Source organism: Ursus maritimus, unplaced genomic scaffold (assembly GCF_017311325.1).
Source record: "Ursus maritimus isolate PB19 unplaced genomic scaffold, ASM1731132v1 scaffold_31, whole genome shotgun sequence".
NCBI classification, from domain to species: domain Eukaryota; kingdom Metazoa; phylum Chordata; class Mammalia; order Carnivora; family Ursidae; genus Ursus; species Ursus maritimus.
Window position 1 is genome coordinate 21028949 of NW_024425675.1, and position 13033 is coordinate 21041981.

General features: G+C 48.6%; 1 long non-coding RNA gene across 1 annotated transcript; it reads left to right on the forward strand.

The window, feature by feature from the left end:
* The first annotated feature begins 227 nt into the window (after positions 1-227).
* On the forward strand, positions 228-3729 carry LOC121106340. The gene is made up of 2 exons (XR_005838973.1): positions 228-329; positions 2477-3729. It is a non-coding gene; the product is annotated as an uncharacterized LOC121106340 (long non-coding RNA).
* Positions 3730-13033: the final 9304 nt, after the last annotated feature.

Below are 13033 nucleotides of genomic sequence, written 5' to 3' on the forward strand. Positions count from 1 at the left end.
CCAATACCCAGGTATGTAGCACTATCCCACTTTTCCGTGGGAACTGTAGCACTTCTGGGAAACTTCCGGACGGACACCTCCCTGCCTCAGATAGGCTGTTGAAAGCAGGCAGCAATCTCTTCGTTACAGAAGAGCAATGGTTCCCCAAGTTTGCCCCAGCACCACAATCACTGGCAGGGCTCATCAAAGCACAGAATGCTGGGCCCCACCCCGGAAGCGCCTGCGTTAACAGGTCTGGGGGTGGCCCCCAAATGTGCATTTCCAGTAACTTCCCAGGTGAGACCAGCCTTTGAAAACCATTGTCCAAGAACATTTCCAGGAGGAAAACGGTAAGTGTGGAACCCGTTGCCCGTTCAGAGTGAAGTGCCCAGTGCACAGCAAAGTGCCTGAGACATAAAAGGCCCTTCAGGAAAACAGAGATGAGATCTGTTAGTAAACGGCTGCACAGCCAGATAGCATGAGAGATAAAGCCCCATCTTAAATGCCTTCGTGGGAGGGAGGGATTGCTCTTCAGACACAACAGCAGAGAGACGAGTGCCTTAAACCCCCATTCCGCATAAACATTTTCATGACTTTTCTTAGATTTGCTTAATGGGAGAACATGTCACAAATAGAGTGCAAGTGCGGCCACCCCTCAGACTTTCCGCCTCTCTCCCTCCCAGAGGCCAGCGTGTCTTAGAGCTGGTGACACCTTCCCAGCCTTCCCTTCTGCATGTATGACATACATACATATTCAGTAAGTATGTGGTAGTAGTAGTTCGTGTCATACGTGTCATGAATGCATCACATAAGGCATTTCGTGGTGCACTTGTCCTGTTCATATATTTACTGTGGTAAAGTATATATAAAACGTACAGTTCACGGGGCGCCTGGGGGGCTCAGTCGGTGAAGCGTCTGCCTTCGGCTCAGGGCATGATCCCGGGGACCTGGGATCGAACCCCTCGTTGGGCTCCCTGCTCCACGGAGAGCCTGCTTCTCCCTCTCCCTCTGCCTCCCGCTCCCCCTGCTTGTGCTCTCTCTCTCTCTGTCAAATAAATAAGATCTTTAAAATATATATACAATTTACTATTTAAACCATGTTTAAGCGTACAGTTCAAATGGCATTAACTACGTTCATACTGTGGTGCAACCAGCCCCACCACCCATCGCCAGACTTTACTTCATCTTCCTGAAAGGCAGCTCCCCACTATTCAACAGGAACTCCCTTAACATCGCGTCAGGAGTCCTTCACATTGATCCAGTTAGAATCGCTGCAATCATTTTAACTGCTATGTAGTATTCCATGATCCAATAGGCAACATTTATTTTTCCACTCCCTTTTTGATGAAAACATTTTTAAAAGATTTATTCACTTATTTTAGAGAGAGAGAGAGAGAGAGAGAGCGCACACATGTGAGCGCAGCAGGGACAGGCAAAGGGAGGAGAGAAATTCAAGCAGACTCCGCCTTGAGCGTGGAACCCCATGAGGGGCTTGATCTCACGACGTGAGATCATGACCTGAGCGGAAACCAAGAATTGGAGGCTCAACTGACTGGGCCAGCAGGCTCCCCTCTTTTGGATGGAAATTTAAATTATTTCCAATTTTTGGCTCTTCAAATACCCCTGTATATGTCTCTTTGCGCATTCACCCACCTACTAGAGGAATTAACAAGTCAGAAGATAAATGCACTTCTAACTTTACAGAGCGTCCAGTGGCTCTCCAAAATGGCTTTACTAATTTCTGTTCCTGCCATCGGCATCAGATAGCCCCAATTCCCCCACATTCCTGACCACATGTGGTCTTGCTAATTTTTGCCAATCCAGTGGCCATAAAAACCCTATCTTGTTTTAATTTGCATTCTGCTGGTTACTGGGGTAGTTGAACATCTCATGTGTTAGCAACTCAGATGTCCTCTTCTGTGAATTTCCCATTCAGATCGTTACCATTTCTCTTCTGTTGGATTTTATTTCCTCACTGATTTGTATGAGTTCTCCACATATTCTGGAAAGTGTTCCTTAGTTGATTACAAGTTACATATATCCACTACCCATAGTTCTTTAACTTAGTTTAAGTATTTTTTTTAATTATACAGAAGTTTTAAGTATTCACACAGCCAAGCTGATATTTTGCTTTCTGATATGTGCTTTTTGTCTTGTTTAAGAAATCCTTCCTGGGGCGCCTGGCTGGCTCAGTCGGTAGAGCATACGACTCTTGATCTCTGAGTTGTGAGTCTGAGTCCCACACTGAGTATGCAGATTACTTAAAAATAAAATCTTAAAAAAAGAAAGAAAGAAAGAAATCCTTCTTGCTCAGAAGACATAAACTCTGAGTGTAAAGATTTACTTTTCCTCAATAAATCTTATAATTGCCTTGCAATTTGCACAACTATAATGCATTGATTTTTGTGTATAGATGTGAAAAGCATTAATTTATTAAATAAATACGTTTCAATTATACCACTCCCGCTTACCATTTTTGACATTTTTAATTTTTTAGGTTACAGCTCAAGCAAGGGAAGACACACTGGCCTCTACGCTCGTGAACCCTGCAGGCCTCCTGGTACTCCCCTTCCACATTTTAAGGGTGAGGACAAGAGCATCTGGCACTGTGTGATGAGCCATAAGAACTGGGCTTGCTTTGGGGGACATATAAGCACCTCGGACGTTTCCAGAAATTTCAGAGAGGGCGGCACTGCACAAGACAGGCTTCCTTTATCAGCTGAGTGAGGTCTCGGCATCTCGACACTGAGTGGGAGTAACAATGTGGCTGATGAGGCCTCCACCACTGGCCAAGCAGGGCTACTTGGACAAAAAGATGCAGGCCTGACTCCAAAGGCGGGGTGTGGGGGTTGGGGGGGCAGCTCTAGGTTTTCAGGCTGGGAGCAGCATTACCTGTGCTGTGCTTCAGGATGGAATTTCGGAGATGAGTTAGAGGGCTGGGACAAGAGCATGGAAGCAGTTAGAGACTTAGCTCAGGCGGCTCTCACAAAATACCAGATAGGGGACTGAAACAGCAAACATTCTCTCTCCTTTTGGGGGGGAGTGCTGGGAAGGCCAACATCAAGATGCCAGCAGATACGTGTCTGGTGAAGCCACCCTTCCCACTTGTAGATGTCACTTGTCAAGTGTAGACATCTGCAGTGTCTTTACAGGGCAGAGAGTAAGAGGGCACTAATCCCATCATAGGGCCCCACCCTCATGACCTCATCTCAACCAGACTCATCAAACCAACCCCACCTCCCACGACCAGCACAGGAAGGTGAATCTTGGAAAGTAACAAAGATCCAGTCCCTAGCCAGAGACCACAGCAAGTCGTTCAGGCAAATGAAATGTGAATTTATGAAGAACCAGCGGAGGAGGATGAAACTGAATGGATTTGAGGAATATTCAGAGAAGTAGGATCCACTGGAAGCCAGAGCGAGCAGAGCAAATCACCACCAGCAAACCATCAGGGGTGTGCCTCCCCCTCAAATGAATCGCAGAATCTCCAGGCCAAAAAGTCTCTCAGTGCTCATCCAGAACAACCACCCATGTGCTGCATCCACTTGCCAAGCATCAAAACGGAAACATTCCCACTTTCTCTCTTTGAAGAGCAGAATGCCGCGAAGGACAGAGGATTGGCTCTGCGCAGAGAAATTCGAGCTGAGGAGGGCCAAACCTGAACAACATCCAAAACCAGATGTGGTCCCTGTGTTCCAGATGTGGATGCTCTGAAGGGAGTCCAAATAAAGACAACTTTTGCCTCCGCCATTATTTGTTTCTTCTTCTTCATCTCGTATCCTGTCTAATTCCAAGTCTGGAGGCCCCAAGACCGCGTCCACTCCTGAGCGTATGCCCAGCAAAGCGCCAACACAGAGTGCCAGGTAAGGACAGTCACGGTCAGGTAGGAGGACCTCAATTTGTAAGTATTTTTCCCAAGCGACCTCTGGCCAGAGGAGATAATTGAGGAAGATGGTGCATGTGGGGGGCAAAGGGTAAAGTCTGCCATGGATTGAGCATTGGGAACAAAGACTGTGAATGAATAGCTTGCTCCTCTGCTTGGAGAACAGTGACTCAGGATTTACCTCTGGGGCCAATTTTAAGTGAACCAATTCTGAGACTAGGAGACAGGAAGCCTGAGACAGGCGCCCACACACATGTGCCTTTTCCACCTAGCTCTCTCTCCTGCCTCACCTCTCCCTTCCCTCCTGCCCCCACCAAATACGCAGGAGAATCTGGCTTCTAACAACCACCATGCATTACAATATGACCATGAGCGGAGGAGAGAAGAGAGCCAGTTACCTATGATGCAGAAACATGGGAAGGGATGTGCCCAAACCCAGGTCATCAAGACTCTTCTTGTGTTGCAGAATCCCTGCAGGACAGGAGGCTGGAGGGGACGGAAATGGTTGGGATAGGCCACCTGATAAGTAGGCAGGAGCAGGGTTTTTTGGGGTTTTTTTCTCCTTAAGTAATGCCTACACCCAACAGGGGGCTCGAACTCACAACCCTGAGATCAGGAGTTGCACGCTCCACAGACTGAGGCGGCCAGGCGCCCCCAGAGCAGCTTTTCTTAAAAGAGAGAATGAAGAGAATTGAATGTTTGAGTGAAGAACTGGGTCAATAATGAAGAGGGGCTGGCTATCGGGGTCTCAGGATTTGGGGGGGGGGTGTTCTGTGCATTTTGTGAAATTAGACGCAAAACTGGATTCATTGTAATCAGTGGAGACAGGAAGGGAGAAGGATGGAACATGCAATAGAAGAAAATACACCAGCCCCTGCCAGTATTATCTTTCATGCATGAGAAAGACAAAGGGAAAACTTAATAATTTTGTAGCCTCAGATACTCTCTGGGTGCAAACAATGACATCTTCACTACACGGCACGAAATTAATCACCTTTGTGCTCGAGAGAAACAGGATCTGCTGGGGAAAATACCACGGCATGGTGGGATCTTATGGAATGTGGCTACATTTTGGGAGGTGCAGAGCCAGAATTTCAGAAACTGCCTTACTGTTAACTGCATTTCAGTGGCGAGGACCCCCCTGACCGACCACACTGGGGATCGTCTTTCTGTCCAACTTCATCAAATAGACGTCCCCTTGTGTAAGTACGTACACTGAGTCAGAATCCTTCATCCTGACGCCAATCTGCCAGCTCGAGATGGTTCCGTGAGCCTTCCTGAGCCCAACCACAGAGCCACGCACAATGCGGGGGAGGGCGTCATGGGGAGGAGATCTCAGAGGGAGCCCCCGATTTGGTGGGGAGGGGGGTGTCACTCAGGAGACCCTGGCGGAGACCTGAAGGGGGCTTCTTAACTGGGAATGACACTATTTAAAGTGTCCTTCATTTAGAAATAATCAAGTCGCTGTTTCTGAAACGAGACACAGAAGTGCCAACGCCATGACTTTAATTTCTCATGACCTTTATGTCTTGCCAAAAAACCTATGGTTTTTACTGCAGATTGTAAAAGGCCACTGATGAAAGTGAATGATGATGACTGAAATTACCGTAGCATTAATGAATTAATGGAATAATAATGTACTCCCTATATTTCAACTTTCTCCTCCAAATTCAAATTCTGTTCTGCCATAGCCCTTGCCACCATATTACTCAGTTTGGGGGTCAGAGACCCCTCTGAGGAGCTGGTGAAAGCTAGGAACGCTCTTCCCAGAAATGCACAAGTAGACACAATTTTGCATATAATTTTAGAAGGTTCCTAGATTCCCCTCCAAATGCAAAAAAAATTCCGAGACCTCCACTTAGCACTTGATATTACAGCAATTCTTCCATTGATCGGGATTTTGACCTGTTCTTAGGGTCCCCATACTGAGCACAGTGCCTGCAAACCAGTAGCTCCTCAAAGATAAGACTCACTGTTAACCTGACTTTTTAAGGCAAGAACGGTGGAAAGAGAGAAAAGATATTTAGAAGTAGGGAGAACACATATTTATGTCATGCAAGGAAACACTGGTCTTTCAGCTAGTTCCATTTTTATTAGGATTTGGATCCCTTGGAAATTTCAGACCATGAAGAAACAGAGCCAATTTCTCTTATACAGACAGGGATCCAGGACCTAAGTCCTCGGGAGAATTGATAGGGAAGAATATGTCATTATAAGAATAAGCCTCAACAGGGGCCTCGGAGAAAACAGAGGGGACCTCCCCTTCCAAAGATCAGGATGCGCCCTAAAATTGGTCTTAGGGGACTTGTTCCTTTCCAGCATCCACTCGCCAGGACAACGCTAGCTGCAAGCGTACCCACAATGAGTGATTCCATGTCGCTCTCCTGCCTGACCCGGTAAGCCCCCATCTTGCCTTCCTAGGTTCTCTGCCCTCCTGGTTCTGCATCTGAATTTCTGTCTCCCCTGCAGAAACCGCCTCCAGTAGGGTTTGGACACTAGCTATCAAGTTGCTAAGCGCTGCTATCAGACAATTCTAGGGCCGTGAAGCCAAGCCCGCAGGGGGTGACGTGGAAGGAATATTCCGGCAACCTGCTGGGAAGCAAGGGCTGGCCTGGTGAATCCTCCTTCTGGCCCCAGCCACGATGTAGGAGGAGGGAAGAGGGGGTGTCTGGGAAGGTGTCATGCTAATGGAACCGAGGGTTTGCGGGTCCTGCCTCCACATGGAGGCTAAACGATAAGATCTCACGCATCTTTGCGGCCTCAACCCTGGTCCAGTAGACAGTTGGACCTTCCACTGAAGCCTCATCCGTGAGAGGACAATGCTGAGGGCGCCGCTTGGCAGGAGGGGAAGAGCGAATCAGAAGAGCAAACTCATCTGGCTATTTATGGTGGAGCACGAGAAGCTAGGGCCATTGCTCATTCACTTGACCACTACTTACTGAATGCCTCCATCCATGATTGCGGACAAGGGGACAGAGGGCCCGAGTTCAAATCCATGTCCGCTACTTTCTGCCTTTGTGACCTTGGGCAAGTTACTTACTACCCTCTCTGTGTCTTGATTTCCTCCTCTGTAAAGTGGAAATAATGATGGTACCTACTTCATATGTTCGTGACGAGGACCGAATGAATTAATATATGCAGAGCTCCAAGAAGAGGGCCAGCACACAGCAAGCACTTGTGGTTTTTTGTTTTTGTTTTGTTTTCTTTTAAAAGATTTTATCTATTTATTTGAGAGAGAGAGAGTGCGTGTGCATGTGCACATGTGAGCAGGGGGAGGGGCAAAGGGAGAGGGAGAAGCAGGGTCCCCACAGAGCAGGGAGCCGGTGTGCAGGACTCCACCCTGGGATCATGACCTGAGCGGAAGGCAGATACTTAACTGACTGAGCCACCCAGGCACCCCCTATGGCATGCTTCTTAAAAGAGGTGTCTACACTCGTCGTCTCCCCAGCACACTACACCCTGCCTTCCACCCTGGCCCTTGCACGTAAGTATCTCCGGGCAAGGCCACCAGGGACCTCTTAAACCCAATGATCTATTTTCAATTCTGATCTCACCTCGATTTTCTCTAGCACTTGATAATGTCGGCTCCTCCTACCTTCTTAAAATTCTTTGTCCCCCCACCAATTTCAGCATACACTCTCCTGCCGTTCCTACCAATGCCAGGGAACGTGCTAGGCTCTGGGAGGCAAAGATACTCAAGACAGTCTCTACAAGAACTCAGGGCTTTGGGGGAGAGAAGGGAGACTAGATATATGGGACAACTGCAGACCCTCAGGATAGGTTCCAAGGTGAGGACCAGAATGGGGTGGCAGGGCTGTGTTCCTTCTGGAGGCTCTAGGGAAGAATCCATTTCCTTGCCTTTTGCAGCTTCTAGAAGCCACCCACATTCCTTGGCTTGTGGCTCCCCATCACTCTGCTCCTGGTGGTTGCATTGGTCCATCCAGAAAATCCAGCATAATCTCCTCATCAAAAAAATCCTTACCTAAATTATATCTGCGAAATCATTTTTGCCACATACAGTAACATATACAGTAAGAGTGATAGGATGTGGACATCTCTGGGGGCCACGATTCTGCCTACCGCAGACGGCACGGTCGCTCCCCCTGGAGTTGCCAGAGAACTCTTGAGAGAGAAGACTCTCGGGGCAGAATCTTACAGGTTTAGTTCATTTGCCAGAAAAGGGCGGGGGGGACACGGTAGGTACAAGCAGAGGAACAGCGCTTGCTGAGATGCTAAGCTGAGAATGAGAAAAGGTGAGCCTGAGACCTGCAACCCCTTGGTCTGGCTGTATGGCTGAAGACTCAGAAGAGAGTTCCTCTGGAGACCAGATTAGGGAGAAAAGTGGAAGCTGGATTACCAAGGGTTTTTGGTTTTGGTGTTTTTTAACCATAGTAAGAAGTCTGAAATGTATCTGAAATTCACTCAAACAATGCTAATACTTTAACTAATATGGGTCACTGTTTCTTTAAACTTTTCTTGACTCAAGGTGCCTTGGTGGGGCAGCTGGATTCGGCTGGGGTCATGGGACTGAGCCCCGTGTTGGGCTCTGTGCTCAAAGCAGCGTCTACTTGAGACTCCCTTTCCCTCTGCCCCTCCTCCCCCTGCTCTCTCTCTCTCTCTCACAAACAAACAAACAAACAAACAAATAAATAAAGGGGCACCTGGGTGGCTCAGTCGGTTGAGCGTCCAACTCTTGGTTTTGGCTCAGGTCATGATCTCAGGGTTGTGATATCAAGCCCCACGTTGGGCAACGTGCTCAGCATGGAGTCTGCTGGAGATCCTATCTCTCTCTCTCTCTCTGAAGTAAAAAAAGAAAGAAAATTTAAAGTAAATAAATAAAAATTTTAAAAATTAAAAATTTTCTTGACTCATTTTTTTGTCCTAAAGAATAATGTCCCAAAATCACAGGTTTTATATGTTAGTTCTATCTTTTCCACTGTGTCTTGAAACAAATACAGAACTATAAAAGTAAAATGTTCTTGCATGTACCACCTAAAATCATCCTCACGCAGCATGAATGAGCACCATACTTAGAGAAACAGAGCCAGAGGCAGCGCAAAACCATCTGAAGGTTTTTTGGGGGGGGGCAACATGGTTAGGTTTGCCTGTGATAAATACCATTCCGGCAGCATTAATCCCTTTGGATTGAATGGAAACAAGTGAACATTATAACAAAAAGACCATAAATTAGCATACTTTCACAATTGTCAAGGTGAGAGATGAGAAAATGAATCAAGACAGGAAGAGGGGAGGGGAGGGGATGTGGGGACAGGAGGAGAGGTGGGGAAGGGAGGGAGGGGAGAGAAGGGGAGAGGAGTGGAGGAGGGGGATGGATACAGACAGTACTGAGGAGGTGGGAAGAGCTGGATGATAGCGAAGACTGGAAAAGGAAAAGGGGGACTGGGGAGAGCTGCTGGGTCCCAGCATGTGCAACGCCTCGGATAATTGTCCATTCACCAAGATAGTGAATAAGGGGGGAGTCCGTGGCAGGGTGCGGGGGTGGGGTGGGGGGGGTCAGGGTTGGAAGGAAACGATTCCTCCGGTCCTTGCATCTGCTGACTGTGAGGTACTGAGGGACACTGGTGGATGTGCTTGAATGCCTGTGTCTGGGGCACGTTCCAGGGCAGTGCCATCCAGCAGAAACAGGCGGTCAGCCCCCCATGCCCTTTCCAGCGGTCAAGTGGCCACATCAAAACAAGTAAAAAGCAACATACAAAATGAATAGTCTATTTTCTATAACCCAAACTATCCAAATTATTATATTTCAAAATGGATCAATAGAAAAACCATTTAGATAGTTGACATTCTTTTTCTCATTTTAAGTCTTCAAACTCCAGTGCGGTTTTTTACACTGAGAGGACGGCGCACTCCGGATATGCAAGTGCTCAGTACCCCCACGAAGGGTGGCCGCTGTACTGACAACATGGCTTGGGAGCCACATGCAACAGAAGTGCAGGAGAGGGTGTCAGGACAACCCTGGAGCACATCGGCGTGGGGTGCGAATGACGGCAAAAGAGGAGGCATCAGAAAAGAATGAGACAGGCTGGCTCGGCCAGAAGCACATGTGAGTCATGATCTCTGGGTCGTGAGCTTCAGCCCATGTTGGGCATAGAGATTACTTAAATAAATCAAAAAAACTAAAAAAAAAAAAAGATGAGGTAGCCACAGAGGCTAGGAGGAGAATGAGGGAAGAGCTAACAGGAACCTCACTGCCCCCACCCCCCGAGAATTTCAGGAAGAGGAGGAATGAATGGGCCTCGAATGCTGCAGGGAGGCCCTCCGGCCCAGGCACAAGGACTCCAGACTCGGCCCTGTGAATCCTGGCTTGACTGCTCACCGCTGGGCCCTGCGGCAGAGCTGCCCGGCCCACCTGCGAGTTCGCCCGTGGTTTCAAGGACAGCATGCCCCCCTCAGTCACCTGCCTGCCCCGGCCAGAGGGAGGGAGGCCCAGGGGACTCACTGGAGAAAGGTCTCAGCCTCCCCGTCTGCCAGTGCTGTGATCCTAAGCGCGGGTATTTGTTTCTGTTGCTGCCCTGACACATCACCACCAACTTTGTGAACACGGGCACGTTTGTGATTGGACGGCTCTGTGGGTCAGAAGCTGGGGGGGGGTCCTCCCTACCCGGCAAAGATCAGAGTATCTGCAGGGGGCATTCCTTTCTGGAGGCGCTAGAAGAGACTGTTTCCTTGCCTTTTCCAGCTGCCAGAGGCTCCTGTTTCCCCTGATTTGTGGCCCCTTCCTCCATCCCAGCTGACAGCGCCGGGCTGAATCCTCGTCATGCTGCCATGACTCTGGGTCCCTCCTGTGGTTCTTTCTTCCATGTGTAAGGGCCCTGTAATCACACTGTGCCCACCCAGGTAATCCAGGATAACCTCCTCAAGGCCAAACTTAGTTCCATCTGCAGCCTGAATTCCTCTTTATCTTGTAACATAACACGTTCACACGTCCCAGGGATGGGGACACAGACATCTTTGGGGTCAGAGGCATTACTCTACCTCCCAGAGGGGGTTCCAGACAGTTTCCCAGATAGATGCCAACAGGACTGAGCCCACGACGGTGACCCGCTCACTTACATTCTTTTGGACTTTCTTCCTTCCCTGACTCATCTTGTCCACTTCTTGCTTTGTGTCTCCCGAGGTCACCTCCCAAATAAACTTCCTTGCTCCAAATCCTCATCTCAAGATCTGCCTCAGAGGAACCTTAAGTAAGACAGTGATTTTGGGCAAGTTATTCAATCAGTCTGAGCCCTAGTTTCCTCCACCATGAAGGCGAAATACAGCATAGTACCTAGCTCACGAGGCTGTTGGGAGAATTCTGAGTCAATGTTCATAAAAGAGTCTATACAGTGGGGTGTATAGTCTTCAACTCAGCCTTGTACAGACAGAGACGGTTCTCCCTCCAAGACATGGATGGTCAGAGGGGTGGGGTGGGGACAGGGTGAGCAAGCTGAAGGGTTTCCTATGAGGGCATCCATTTTCTTCTTGAGCTGCTTCTGCTTCTGAGGACAGTACAGTGTGGTACGGACTTTGGGGACAATAATGAAGACTCAGAAGAGCATACTTAGGGATTTCTGAGCTGTTGGGAAAGCCCAGTGGGCACTGGATAGCATATATCTGTCATAGCACAATCTCTAAACTCTTGAGTTTTCTCTGCCTTGTAAAGTGGTAGGGAAGATGGTGGAGGGAAGGGATGTAAGACCAGACGTCTGAGGGTGGATGTGGTCAAAGGGCAGTGCAGGAGATAAGGCTGTGGAGCGTACTGAAGGCTCCAGGCTGGAGACAAGGCTGAGGAGCATACTGAAGGCTCCAGGCCGGATGGAAGGAAAAGGGACCATCTTGAGAGACCGGTGACCCCCATACAGGGGAAATGCAGGTGGCTGGGCGTAAAGAAATGAGGGGACTACAAGAGCCGAGATAGGATGCTGGTGCTTAATATTCCCAGAGAAGAGACAGTTTATCATATAGACACAACAATGGGTAGCTGAAGTGGAGTGAAGGTAAAAGTCATTAGATTTGAGGTGTCCATCACCTACCAGGTCTTAGTCATGACCAGAAAGTCCTCCCACCCCGTGAGGACAAATCAGGGGCCGCTTTTGAACAGGCACAACGCAAGCAATGTAGGGAGTGACTACCCTGGCAATAGATGGTGGTTATGCTCGATAGCAAAAATCCGAAATGAGAAAGTCAGGACAGGAGGCAAGCCATGTCACTGAGGCTGCTTTGGAGCTTGCAGAATGTGGGAGGTGGAACAGGCAGCTTCCTGTCCCTCTGAGTGTCTGAGAAAGCAGAATTCTTAGGGCAGTACCCTCGCCCCCCAATATCAGCATCACCAGAGGAGCCCATTTAAAGCATGGATTCTTAGTACTCCTTCCCCCCAAACATATACCCCCAACCAGCTCAATTAGTTTCCTGGGGCTGCCGTGACAGATACCACAACACTAGGTGGCTTAATGCAGAACAAAGAAAGGTATTCTCTCACAGTTCTGCAGACTAGAAGTCCGAAGTCAAGGTGCTGGCAGGGCCAGGCTCTTTCTGACGGCTCTAGTGAAGGGTCTTCCTTGGTTCTGGGGATCAGAAGCAATCCTTGGCTTTCCTTGGCTTGAAGGTGCCTCACTCCAATTTCTGCCCCAGTCTTCACATGGCCTTTTCCCCCGTGTCTCTGTCCCCAAATCTTCCTGTTCTCATAAGTTATTGCATTTAGGGCCCACACAAATCTACCATGACCTCATCTTAACTTGATGACACCTGCAAGACCCTTCCAAATAAGGCCACGTTCACAGGTATCAGGGGGTAAGACTTCAACACATCTCTGGTGGGGGACACAATTATTAAAGAAGAAAGAGTTTATAAACATGTTGAACATGGTAAGGCAGACTTTATTCAGGACCATCGCAAGAGAATTTTGCAGTGGGGGGAGAGATTGGGCTCAACTCCGAATACAGAATGGGCAAGGGGGAATTTATAGTCAAGGAGCAGGGTGAGGACCCGTGGGTGGAAAATTACTAAGAGGAAATAACAGGGGTGGGGGGGATTCTGGCTAAACCTACCTAACAGGATTCTTGCTAAAGGCAGGCCAGGGTGATCAGACATCACCTGGGGGATGGTGGTGGGTAGGGAACCCGATCAGATTATTGAGGGTGGGGGAGGGAATCTTGCTAAAATGGGATTTTA